Below are 13314 nucleotides of genomic sequence, written 5' to 3' on the forward strand. Positions count from 1 at the left end.
AAAAGACAATAATAAACAATATTAATAATAAAATATTAAGAACATATGTAATCAATAAACTAAGACAATAATCAATAACAGATATAATAGTAATAAAATAGTAATCAATACTATATTAATAGATATCAATAATAATAAAATGATAAATAAAAGTCAATAATAAAACCAGATATAATCAATAATAATAGATAATAAATAAAATAATAGCAATAATAAAAAAACTACACTCAGAGATTCTGCTCTCTCCTGGCTCTCATCCTACCTGTCACAACGCTCTTTCAGCGTTACCTATAATGCTACCACCTCCCTCTCACTCCCCCTCTCTGTTGGGGTCTGGTAGATAATAAATAAAATAATAGCAATAATAAATAATCAATGCGATAAATATTGATCAATAACCTAGCTATAGATTATGTCTTCATGTAATATTGTTAATTTATTTTTATGCTTTATAATAAAAAATAATAGATATAAATATATTCAATAATAAAAATACATAAATCAAAAATAAAATAACAATACCAGATCTCATGAATGATAATAACCAATAAAATTATAGCAATATTAGTTAGTCCGGAGGTCAGAAAAAAGTAAAAAAAAAAGTATTTTATTTGTTCAAAACTCTTTATAAAGTGCACTTTAACCACTTGAGCTCCTGAGGATTTACCCCCCTTAATGACCAGGCCTTTTTTTGCTGTTTGGCGCTGCACTAATTCAAATGATAATTGCGCGGTCATGCAATGCTGTACCCAAACAAAATTTACATCCTTTTTTTCACACAAATAGAGCTTTCTTTTGGTGGTATTTTATCACCTGTGCACTTTTTATTTTTTGCGCTATAAACAAAAAAACACAAATTTTGAAAAAAAACAATATTTTCTACTTTCAGCTATAAAAAAATATATCGTAAACTCAAAGTTGGTCATAAATTTAAGCCAAAATGTATTCTGCTACATGTTTTTGGTAAAAAAAAATCCCAATAAGTGTATATTGATTGCTTTGTGTGAAAGTTATAGCGTCTACAAACTATGGTATAGATAATTTGAAATTTACACAGCTTTTACTTTCTGACCGCCCATCACATCTCTTGAGGTGCTAAAATACCAGGATAGAACAAACACCCCCAAATGACCCCTTTTTGGAAAGTAGACACCCTAAGCTATCTGCTGAGAGACATATTGTGTCCATGGAAGATTTATTTTTTTTTCCACAAGTTTCTGGAAAATGACAAAAACTTTTTTTTTTTTTTTTACACAAAGTTGTCATTTAAATGATTTATTTCTTGCACAAGCCATGGGTATATGTGGAATTACACCCCAAAATACATTTTGCTACTTCTACCGAGTATGAGGATACCACACATGTGACACTTTTTGGGAGCCTAGCCACATACAGGAGCCTGAAATCCAATGACCACTTTGAAAGCCTGAAGGTGCGTAACTTCTTCATTTCACTTCCCCACTACCTATCACAGTTTCGGAGGCCCTGAAATGCCAGGATAGCACCAACCCCCCCCCCCCCCCCAAATGACCCCTTTTTGGAAAGTAGACACTCCAAGGAATTTAAAGAGAGGCATGGTAAGTATTTTGCAGATCTCATTTTTTCTCACAAGGTTTTGAAATATAAAAAAGAAAAGAAAAAATAAGTTTTTGTTTTCTTCATTTTCCAAAAACTTGTGGCAATAAATGAGATCTGCAAAATACTTACCATGCTTCTTATCAAATTCCTTTGGGTGTCTACTTTCCAAAAATTGGTCATTTGGGGGGGTTTGGTGCTTTTCTGGCATTCCAGGGCCTCCGAAACTGTGATAGGTAGTCAGGAAGTGTAATGAGGAAATAAAGCCCTTTAAAAGCCTGAAAGGTGCTTATTGGATTTTGGGGTCCTGTACTTGGCTAGACTGCCAAAATGTCTCTCACCTGTGGTACCCCCATACTTGGGAGAAGTAGCAGAATGTATTTTGGGGAGTAATTCCACATATACATATGGCTTGTGTGAGCAATAAATTATTTAAATGACAATTTTGTGTAATTTTTTTTTGTCATTTTCCAAAAACTTGTGGTAAAAAAATAAATTCTTCTATTGATTCAACATACCTCTCAGCAAATAGTTTGGGGTGTCTACTTTCCAAAAAGGGGTCATTTTGAGGGGTGAGGGCATTTTATGCCCAGCATTAGAAGTTTATGCCACACATCACTCACTCTTCTAACCACCTGAAGACCAAGCCTTTTCTGACACTTTTTGTTCACATTAAAAAAATCAGTATTTTTGCTATGAAAATAAAGTGAACCCCCAAACATTATATATTTTTTTTAGAGCAGACACCCTAGTAAATAAAATGGTGGGTGGTGCAATTTTTTATCTCACATATTACTTACACAGCGATTTTTTAAACGCAATTTTTTTGAAAAATTACACTTTTTTAAATTTTAATGCACAAAAACACAATATATTGGCCAATTATTTGGTATGAAATAAAAGATGATGCTATGCTGAGTAAATAGATACCAAACATGACATGCTTTAAAATTACGCATGCCCTGTGCAATGGCGACAAACTGCATACATATTAAATATCTATAGGCAACGCTTTAAAAGCCTTTACAAGCTACCATTTTAGATTTACAGAGGAAGTCTAGAGCTATAATTACTGCCCTTGATCTGACGTTCGTGGCGATACCTCACATGCATGGTGCAATCGCTGTTTCCATACTGGCACAGGGTCAACACTCACGACCGCAGGTGTGCGCGGATGGGCGAGGGTCCTTTTTTTTCCTTTTTTTTCTGATTTAATTATTTTTACACTGTCCCTTTAATTTTTTTAATCACTTTTAATGCTATCTCAGGGAGGGGGAGGGGGGGGCATTTTCTCCCGCTGCTTGTAAAGGCAATCCTGCAGCTAATTAACCACTAGGAATGCTTTTACATGAAAGCCCATTGCCGGCTGAAAAAAATTATAACAGGATGATGCCTGCAGCTGCAGGCATCACCCTGGTATAACCATTCAAAGTCCAGTGATGTACCAGTACGTCGCTGGTCCTTGTTGGGTGTATATGCTATGTTCTTTTTTTCTTTATGTAGCCTGTGGGCTGAATGAAAAAAAAAAAAGAAATCTCTGCCAGAAAAAGTGTGTGTATGCCCACCATTAGAAACCTCCCTACATCCACCCACTTCTAATGGTGGGCACACATGAAATGTGCCGACAAATATAAAATATATATGCCGAAGCATAGGGGCCATCCACCCACTGGCCACCCCAGGCCTCCATGCTTTGGCATATATTCTCTCTTTTTTTAACTGCAGATGAAAAATCTCATCCGACAGCACTGCACACACCTACTTATGTCTATTCTGAAAGCAAGACCCTGTTGCTGTCAGAATAAACAGGTCAGTGCTGCAGTTTGACATTCCTGCAAAGAAATCCACAATGGTTAACAATAAAACATAAACTCAATAAAACAACTTTATAATTGAAATATCTCTGCAAGGAAAAGTGTGTGGTGGTATGCCCACCATTAGAAACCTCCCTGCATCCACCCACTTCTAATGGTGGGCACACATGAAATGTGCCAACAAATATAAAATATATATGCCGAAGCATAGGGGCCATCCACCCACTGGCCATCCCAGGCCCCCATGCTTTGGCATATATTCTCTTTTTTTTAACTGCGGATGAAAAATCTCATCCAACAGCGCTGCCCACGCTGACTTATGTCTATTCTGAGAGCAGGTTCCTGTTGCTGTCAGAATAAACAGGTCAGTGCTGCAGCTGAAAGCATTCCTGCAAACAGAAATGGTTAACAATAAAACAGTAACAATAAAACAGTAAAAGTAGAACAATCACAAAAATGACAACAAAAAAAACTATAACTATTTTTGGTTTTTAAATTTTTTTATTTTTTTGGGGGGGATTTGTACTTTTACATATTTTTTTTTTAACACTTTTTTTTCAAACTTTAAACATTTTTAAAACAGCTGGTAGGGTCTCTCCAAATGCGATAGCCAGTTTTCTGACTACCTAACATCTTTCGAGACCCTGTGTAAATGTGCCCTGAACTGTGCCGTGCTGTACCCTATACTAATAGTCCACTAGTGTATGGTAGAGGCGGAAGCAGGGCTTGACGCAGAGGCCAGGTTGGCCAGGACAGCAGGGACAACAATAGCGGCTGTCACGCCTAATTCCACGTTTGCTGCAGACACGACATCTTTTTTGGGGTCTTCTTTGGGTTGGAATGGTATCGGGAAAATGTCTCTCATGCAGACGGCTAACTGCATCTGGGATGGGGGTTTGGGGCGCAGCACCTTCTGGATACAAAAGGGCCCTGTTGATCTCTAACTGGAAATTTAGGTATGATCCACTATGTCCAGTTGCTTTATAGAGAACAAAAGTGTTATATACAGCCAATTGAAATAAACAGACACTTTTATGTACCAGCGTCTGGCTTTTCGGGAAACTAAGTACAGCTTCCTCATCTGGTCGTTGAAGTCCACCCCTCCCATGTTAAGGTTATAATCGTGGACAAAGAGGGGCTTCTCAACAACACCAGCTGCCGTGGCAATTTGGACGGTCGTATCTGCGTGAATGGCAGACAGGAGGTAAACATCCCGTTTTGTCCTTCCAGAGAACACGGACATGTGAACAAGTGGGTCTGTGGACCAGTACAACCGCAACTGATTTTTTTTATTAATGCCCATGTTGAGGGTTAGGCCCAAAAAAACTTCAAATTCGGAAACCGTAATGGGTTTCCATGCGAATGGTCTGGCAAGGTTTGAATTTGGGTTGGCGGCGATATATTGTCGTGCATATAAATTGCTTTGATCCACAATCAATGCATAAAGATCTTCTGTGAAAACAGCTCAAAAAAATCAAGGGGAGTATTTAAATTTTCTGTTTCCACCTGAATTCCGGGTTGGGCAGTGAATGGGGGAAGTAAGTGTGCTGCAGAATTTGTGGGCTGCCAATCGGGATTTGCAAGCACATCCGGAAGGATACTAGGGGCTCTACGGGCCTGTCTGCAAATTCTCGGTGGCCGCGGGACACTACCTGTGCTCGCCACCACACCAGCTTGTACTGCACTTATGGGACTTGCCACGTCACCAAGTGATACTGCAGTACTGGTATGCATAAGACCAGGATGTACTAGGCCGCTGGTGCTCGCCCGTTCACCAAAAGGTAGTGCGGCACTAGTACTGGCACTCTGCTGCATATGAGAGTCATCATGCATTTGTACCACCTCAGCAACCTGGGAATGGGATCGGGTACACCTGATCTTAGCAGGGACCTCTTCCTCGTTGTCTGAGCTACCTGTCAGGGTGCCGCTGCTGTCTATAGGTTCGTATTCTGAGCCTGATTCTGCCAGTGAGTCTTCCCCTTCGCTCTCACTTGACATGCTCAGAATCCTATAGGGCTCTTCACTAGAGTACCTTTGCTTGGACATTTTGGCCACTAAATTTACAGGTACCTAGTGCGACTCACAGGAAAAAGAGCGCCTGGCTGTCAGGGACTGCTTGAACCGCTACAAAAAATTTACCGACAAGTGCTAACAGAGATCAGGCCTGAGTCTGTGAATACTGCGGTTTTGTGTGTAATATGTATCAAGTGACAGTTATCTACTGACACTGCACTTGCTGGGGGAGAAGGGGGGGGGCGTAGGGGCTAAACGCAGGTGCTGGCAGGTGTCGGGGCTGATCCCGCTAACGCTGCATTTTTGGGGATACTATAGTAATGTGAACGCTGGTATAGCGCTGATCTGATCAAAGATATTGTTCCAATCAGACACTATACTAGCAATGGAGGTTTAGCGTGCAAGTAAGCATGTTCCTGGCAATCAAGGGGTCAAATGTGATTACTTGTGTACTAGCGGCAAACTGGCGCTATCTGGGAGGGGCGCTAACACTATCGGAAGTCACCAGTGACACTAATACAGTGATCAGTAAAAATCTGTTCACTGTAATCAATGACACTGGTGACAGGGCAGTGAAGGGGTTAACTGGGGGGGGACCAAGGGGTTAAATGGGATTAATGGTGTACTGGCGGGCAAACTGGCGCTATCTGGGAGGGGCGCTAACACTATTGGAAGTCGCCAGCGACACTGATACAGTGATCAGTAAAAATCGGTTCACTGATCAGTGACACTGGTGACAGGGCAGTGAAGGGGTTTACTGGGGGGGGCGATCAGGGGGTTTAATGTGTCCTAGAGTGTTCTAACTGTGGGTATGTGCTGTTTTACTCACAATTTGTATGTCTTCTTCTGTGTCTGGAATGGAATGTGTCCAGCCAGAGAAGAATGACATCATATCCTGTCCTGTGTAACTGTCAACACAGGACAGGATAGGACAGGGACCGATCATCCGATTTCAGCCAGACATCACTGGCTGAAATCGAATGATTGATCCCTCCGGGATCAAATGGTGTCACCCGCGGGCTGGCGGGAGCGCGCGCGCCCCCTGCCAGCGAAAACGTCGGGAGCGCGGACCCCTTTTTAAAACGTGCTTTTGCGCCCCACTGCCGCCCTGCACACGTATATATGCAGTGGCAGGGCGGCAAGTGGTTAAAAGGTATAAATACTGTACAGGGACATGATAAAAAAAAATTGTAAATGCATTGAAAACTAATTAATCTGTTCATATTGAGAAAAAAATTTGCAAACTGAGGCATTATTTTCAATGGATTTTTATTCGTAAACCGAAAATGACATTAACTGTGGCGTTCGTAAACCGAGGTACGCCTGTATTTTATTTTCAGGCATTCCTAACTCATCTGAATATAAAAACCAGTGGTAAACACTCTGATCTTGTCAGGCATATAGTTTTATTCTTCTATGAAAGGAGGATTCGGTGACCTGACCTAAGCGTTTTTGGCTGTACTTCTCCTGTGGATCACAGGAGTGCAGTTCGTTCTGCACTCCTGTGACCCATCTTCAGCTGGCAGCAGGCTGAAGTCCACTGTTGGCTGACGTTACTCGGTGGGAAAAAAATCCCGACTTTAAAGTCAGGATCCACCCGAGTCTGGAGCGGGACCTGGCTCAGCCTCTCAGCAAAGCACTGAGAGCCTGAGCCAGCCACTCCCTCCCCCTCCACAGCCCAGCGCTCCAGTGAGTGCGGGGGAGGGGGGGTTGGGGTTGGCAGCGTTGCCTCTGAGCAGATGGTGGTTACCGACGGTCACCGCTCTCTGCTCAGAGGGGCAGCAAAAACTCACCGATCAGTGGTCATGTGATTTCTGACTTCTCACCCTTCAAGCCGGCAGGGGACAGATGCGCCATCGGACCGATGCTGCATCCACCTAGGTAAGTATGATTTTTAAATTAAAATCATTCCTTTACTTTTCTTTTAATAGCAGCCACAAAAAGCTCCTGTGATCCCTAAAGTGCACCTGTGCCCAGATCATGCACACCCAAGTATTTACATATTCTGGACAAGCAGTAAAAGTATATTCAAACATGCCCTTACATCTGTATCTACAAGCACTGTACAGAAATTCAATTTCAAATTTCACAACACAGGCATTGAAATCTTAGTTATTTCCCCCCCCCCCCCCCCATGAAAGCAGATGCCAGCCCTCTAATGTAAACACACAGCACGTGTTTTTAACCACTTGCCCTCTAGAGGATTTACCCCCATTAATGACCAGGCCTCTTTTTGCTACTCGGCGCTGCACTAATTCAACTAATAATTGCGCAGTCATGCAATGCTGTACCCAAACAAAATTTACGTCCTTTTTTTTGCACAAATAGAGCTTTCTTTCGGTGGTATTTGATCACCTGTGCGCTTTTTATTTGTTGCGCTATAAACAAAAAAGACCGAAAATTTTGAAGAAAAACAATATTTTTTACTTTCGGCTATACAAAATATATAGTAAACTCAAAGTTAGTTATAAATTTAGGCCAAAATGTATTCTGCTACATGTTTTTGGTAAAAAAAATCCCAATAAGTGTATATTGATTGCTTTGTGTGAAAGTTATAGCGTCTACAAACTATGGTATAGATACTGGAATTTACACAGCTTTTCCTTTCTGACTGCCCATCACATTTCTTGAGGTGCTAAAATACCAGGACAGTACAAACACCCCCAAATGACCCCTTTTCGGAAAGTAGACACCCTACGCTATCTGCTGAGAGGCATATAGAGTCCATGGAAGATTTATTTTTTCCACAAGTTTCTGGAATATGACAAAAACTTTTTTTTTTTTTTTACACAAAGTTGTCATTTAAATTATATATTTCTCGCACAAGCCATGGGCATATGTGGAATTACACCCTAAAATACATTCTGCTACTTCTACCGAGTATGGGGATACCACATGGGTGAGACTTTTTGGGAGCCTAGCCATATACAGAAGCCTGAAATCCAATGACCACTTTGAAATCCTGCAGGTGCGTAACTTCCTCATTTCACTTCCTTACTACCTATCACAGTTTCGAAGGCCCTGAAATGCCAGGATAGCCCCAAACCCCTCCAAATTACCCCTTTTTGGAAAGTAGACACAAGGAATTTAAAAAGAGGCATGATGAGTATTTTGCAGATCTCATTTTTTCTCACAAGGTTTTGAAATATAAAAAAAGAAAAGAAAAAATATGTTTTTGGTTTTTTTTCTTCATTTTCCAAAAACTTGTGGCAACAAACGAGATCTGCAAAATACTCACCATGCTTCTTATCAAATTTCTTGGGGTGTCTACTTTCTAAAAAGTGGTTATTTGGGGGGGGGGTTTGGATTTTGGGGTCCTGTACTTGGCTAGACTGCCAAAACGTCTCTCACATGTGGTACCCCCATATTCGGGAGAAGTAGCAGAATGTATTTTGAGGAGTAATTCCACATATACCCATGGCATGTGTGAGCAATAAATCATTTAAGTGACAATTTTATGTAAAAAAAAAAAATAATTGTAATTTTCCAAAAACTTGTGGTAAAAAAATAAATTCTTCTATTGATTTAACATGCCTCTCAGCAAATAGTTTGGGGTGTCTACTTTTCAAAAAGGGGTCGTTTTGGGGGGTGGGGGCATTAGAAGTTTATGCCACACATCACTCACTCTTCTAACCACCTGAAGACCAAGCCTTTTCTGCCACTGTTTGTTCACATGAAAAAATCAGTATTTTTTTGCTAGGAAATTAATTTAAACCCCACACATTATATAATTTTTAAAGCAAACACCCTAGTGAATTAAATGGTGGGTGCTGCAATTTTTTATGTTACATAGTACTCGTGCAGCGATTTTTCAAACGCAATTTAAAAAAAAAAATACACTTTTTTTTACTTTTAATGCACAAAAACACAATATATTGGCCAATTATTTGGTAAAATATAAAAGATGATGGTATGCCGAGCAAATAGATACCAAACATGACATGCTTTAAAACTGCATGCTCCGTGCAATGGCGACAAACTGCATACGTTTTTAATATCCATAGGCAACATTTTAAAAGCCTTTACAAGCTACCATTTTAGATGTACAGAGGAGGTCTAGTGTCAGAATTACTGCCCTTGATTTGACGTTTGTGGCGATACCTCACATGCATGGTGCAACTGCTGTTTCCATACTGGCACAGGGTCAAGGCTCACGAATGCAGGTGTGCGTGGGAGGGTGAGGGTACTTTTTTTTTTTTTTTTTTAAGATATTTTGATTTTTTTTATTATTTTTACACTGTCCCTTTTTTTTATCACTTTTAATGCTATCACAGGGAATGCAAATATCCCCTATAACTTCAGTGGGCATTGTCATATATTCTTTTTTCAGAAATCAGACTCTAGATATCTCCTCTGCCCTTACATTATCTAATGAAACCAAGATCGGTGTGATCAGATGGTTTCCCAATTTACAAATGGCGCTGTTTATATCCTGCAAAACTGAAGTGATGAAATGCTCGTAACTTCTGATTTCTTAGGCTATAGAGATGATTGGCACCATACTGGTCTCCAATCAGCTCTATGGTCAGCTGGCAGAAACACCGGCTGCATTCTCGGGTTCCCCCGATGGCACGGGGCTGCCCGAGAAGGCCGTGGAAGGCAGTGGGGGAGGGGGGCATCGTCTTCTGCTGCTTGTAAAAGCAATCCTGCAGCTAATTAGCCACTAGGATTGCTTTTACATGAAAGCCGATCGCCGGCTGAAAAGAAATGATACCAGGATGATGCCTGCAGCTGTAGGCATCATCCTGGTATAACCATTTAAAGTCCAGTACCTCGGTGTACAAATTTAATTCGTTCTGCAGGACATTTCATATAGCGAAAAATTTGTAAACCGAAACACTGTTTCCCATAGGAATACATTGAAAACCAATTAATCCGTTCAGATGGTCAGAAAAACAGTAAACGCTACTAAAATACTGCATGAGTTATTTTATTAACTCATGCGGTATTTTAGTAGTGACAACCATGTGTTAATGTTTCAGCTGTCAGCGGGGTTCCCCACTGACAGATGAATGTAAAAGAATTGCTGGTAATTAAATAAAAATTTTAATTGCAGGCAATTCACTCAGCTGTCAGGTGCCAGTTTTTAAATGTAATTACAGTTTTGGTTTTTTTCCCTTCACTATACAGTAGTTCAGAAATTCAGCTGTCACTTTCCCCCTCCAGCTGAAAGAGAGTTTCTTTTAGTTTATTTCCCCAAGTTCAAAGATACAATGTTTCCTTTCAGTTTCTTAAAATATACAAAGTATCCTTTAGCTCTCGGAAACTGACAGCTAATGTTGTGAGCTATACTGAAGAAAAAAAAAAAAAAGATGGCAATTGCATTTGAAAATCAGCACTGACATACACTTAGTATTATGAAAACAATTTGTAAAAAATTTGCAAACGAGGCATTATTTTCAGTGGATTTTTATTCGTAAACAGAAAATTACGTTAACATAGACATTTGTAAACCGAGGTATTACTGTATATGCTATGTTCTTTTTTTTTTTTTTTGTATGCAGCCTGTGGACTGAATAAAAAAAAAGAGAAGAAATCTCTGCCAGAAAAAGTATGTGATATGCCCACCATTAGAATATACCGCCCTGCATCCACCCACTTCTAATGGTGGGCACACATTAGGTCACACTTTGCCACATACGCCAGTTCCAAGATTGTACAAATGTCTAAATAGTGGCACGCTTGAATAAAAATTGTCCATGTATAAGTGGTACCCCATATGGAAAAAGGATGACACCAAGTCCCAAACTATCATGCCACTGCTCCCCATTTAGTCTGGGCATCTGGGGGGCTCCACGTGACTATCTTTTCTCTCGTAAATCCGAAACTTATAAGTATAGCCTGTTGTCCTCTCACGGGTCTTATACACCTTGACCCCATATCTGGCACGCTTGCTGGGGAGAAATTGTTTGAATGCAAGGCGGCCAGAAAAATTAATGAGGGACTCATCAACGCAGATGTTTTGCTGGGGAGTATAGACATCTGCAAATTTTTGGTTAAGATGATTTGTGAGGGGCTGAATTTTGTGGAGCCGATCAAATGCAAGGTCACCCCGAGGACGACAGAGTGTAATGTAATTTAAATGCATAAAACACATTATACTCTCATATCTATGCCTGGCCATGGCAGCAGCGAAGACGGGCATATGATGAATCGGGTCTGCGGACCAATACAACCGCAGTTCATTTTTTTTAGTAATGCCAATGTTGAGGGTTAGGTCCAAAAAAAAAAATAAAAATTTAATTCAGAAACCGTAATGGGTTTCCATTTGAATGGTCTGGCAAGGTTTGAATTTGGGTTGGCGGCTCTACGGGCCTGTGTGTGAATTCTTGGTGGTTGCCGGACAATACTTGTGCTCACCACTGCGCCAGCTTGCACTACGCTTATGGGACTTACCATGTTGCCAAATCATACTGCAGTGCTGGTATTATTATACAGGATTTATATAGCGCCAACAGTTTGCTCAGTGCTTTACAATATAACGGGAGATAATACAGTTCAACACAAGAGGGTTAGGAGGGCCTGATCCTGGGAGCTTACAATCTAAGAGGTATGTGAAAGACCAGGATGTACTAGACCGCTGGTGCTCGCCAGTTCACCAAAAGGTAGTATGGCACTAGCACTGGCACTCTGCTGCATTTTAGAGTCATCAAAATTTACTGAAAAGTGCTAACAGAGATCAGGCCTGATTCTGCCAACAAAACGGTTTTGTGTACAATGTATCAAGTGACAGTGACCTACTGACATTGCACTTGCTGGGGAGAAGGGAGGGGGGGGTAAGTGTAGGGGGTAAATGCAGGTGTTGGCAGGTGCCGGGGCTGGTCCCGCTAACGCTACGTTTTTGGGGATGCTATACTAATGTGAACGCTGGTATAGTACTGATCTGAATCAAGATATTGATCTGTTCAGACATTATACTAGCGATGAAGGTTTACTGTGTATGAGCGTCTTCCTGGCAATCAAGGGGTTAAATAAGATGACTGGTGTACTGACGGGCAATCTGACGCTATCTGAGAGGGGCCTGAAAACCAAGGAAGAGCGAATCATGTATAGATATGTGATTTTGCGCACCCATGTATTTCTGCTACAGGGCGGTCAGGAAGCGGTTACATAAGCGGTTTGTGTTACGGCGCTGCGTTACTTTAACTGACAATTGCGCAGTCATGCAACACTGCACCAAAATTAAATTTACATATTTTTTTCCCCATGAATTGAGCTTTCTTTCGGTGGTTCTCCAGGGCTCTTAGGTGGAGATGGGTTGTGCTGCAGACAATGTTTCCCAAGCTGGGATTCTCTAAATCTCTCTGGTGCTAAACAAACACAGAAATGGATTGAAGATTCAAAAAACATTGGTCCTAGGAAGACTAAAGGAATAAATGTTGATTTTGATGTAAACTCTTTTGCAAGTTCTGCTGTTCCTACTCCTTTCCTCCCTACTCTGCCACTAATGCAAAGCTGTTTTATTTTGGAGGAGGAAGGGGAGTGGGTACTTGGTTTTAACAAGTACCCACTCACTTCTGCTGGCATTGTCTGGGTGATCCCAGAGGAAATGTGTCCCCCTCCTCACCGCCTGCAGTCTCCTGGGACACTTCAAAGGTCCTAGGAAGCTGCAGGACCACTCACAGATCACAGTGCAGCTCATGCATGCATGGTGGGGAGCCAGCTGTGAAGCCGCAAGGAGTCACAGCAGGCTTAAAACAGTCAACATGGCAGCACTTGGGACCCAAAGACTGGCAAAGAACCGGCCTGGGTGAGGACAGTGCTGGATCCCTAGACCGGGAGATATCCGTTTTTAAAAATTATCAGCTGCAGTACTTGTAGATGCTTTTTTCTTTTTATGACTGTAGATCTTCTTTGAGAAGTTTACAAACTATAAGCCTCATCTCTTTTGCATGCATATCACATACAATAC

Source organism: Staurois parvus, unplaced genomic scaffold (genome assembly GCF_062004578.1).
Source record: "Staurois parvus isolate SC_StPar_1 unplaced genomic scaffold, SC_StPar_1.0 ptg001082l, whole genome shotgun sequence".
NCBI lineage: Eukaryota > Metazoa > Chordata > Amphibia > Anura > Ranidae > Staurois > Staurois parvus.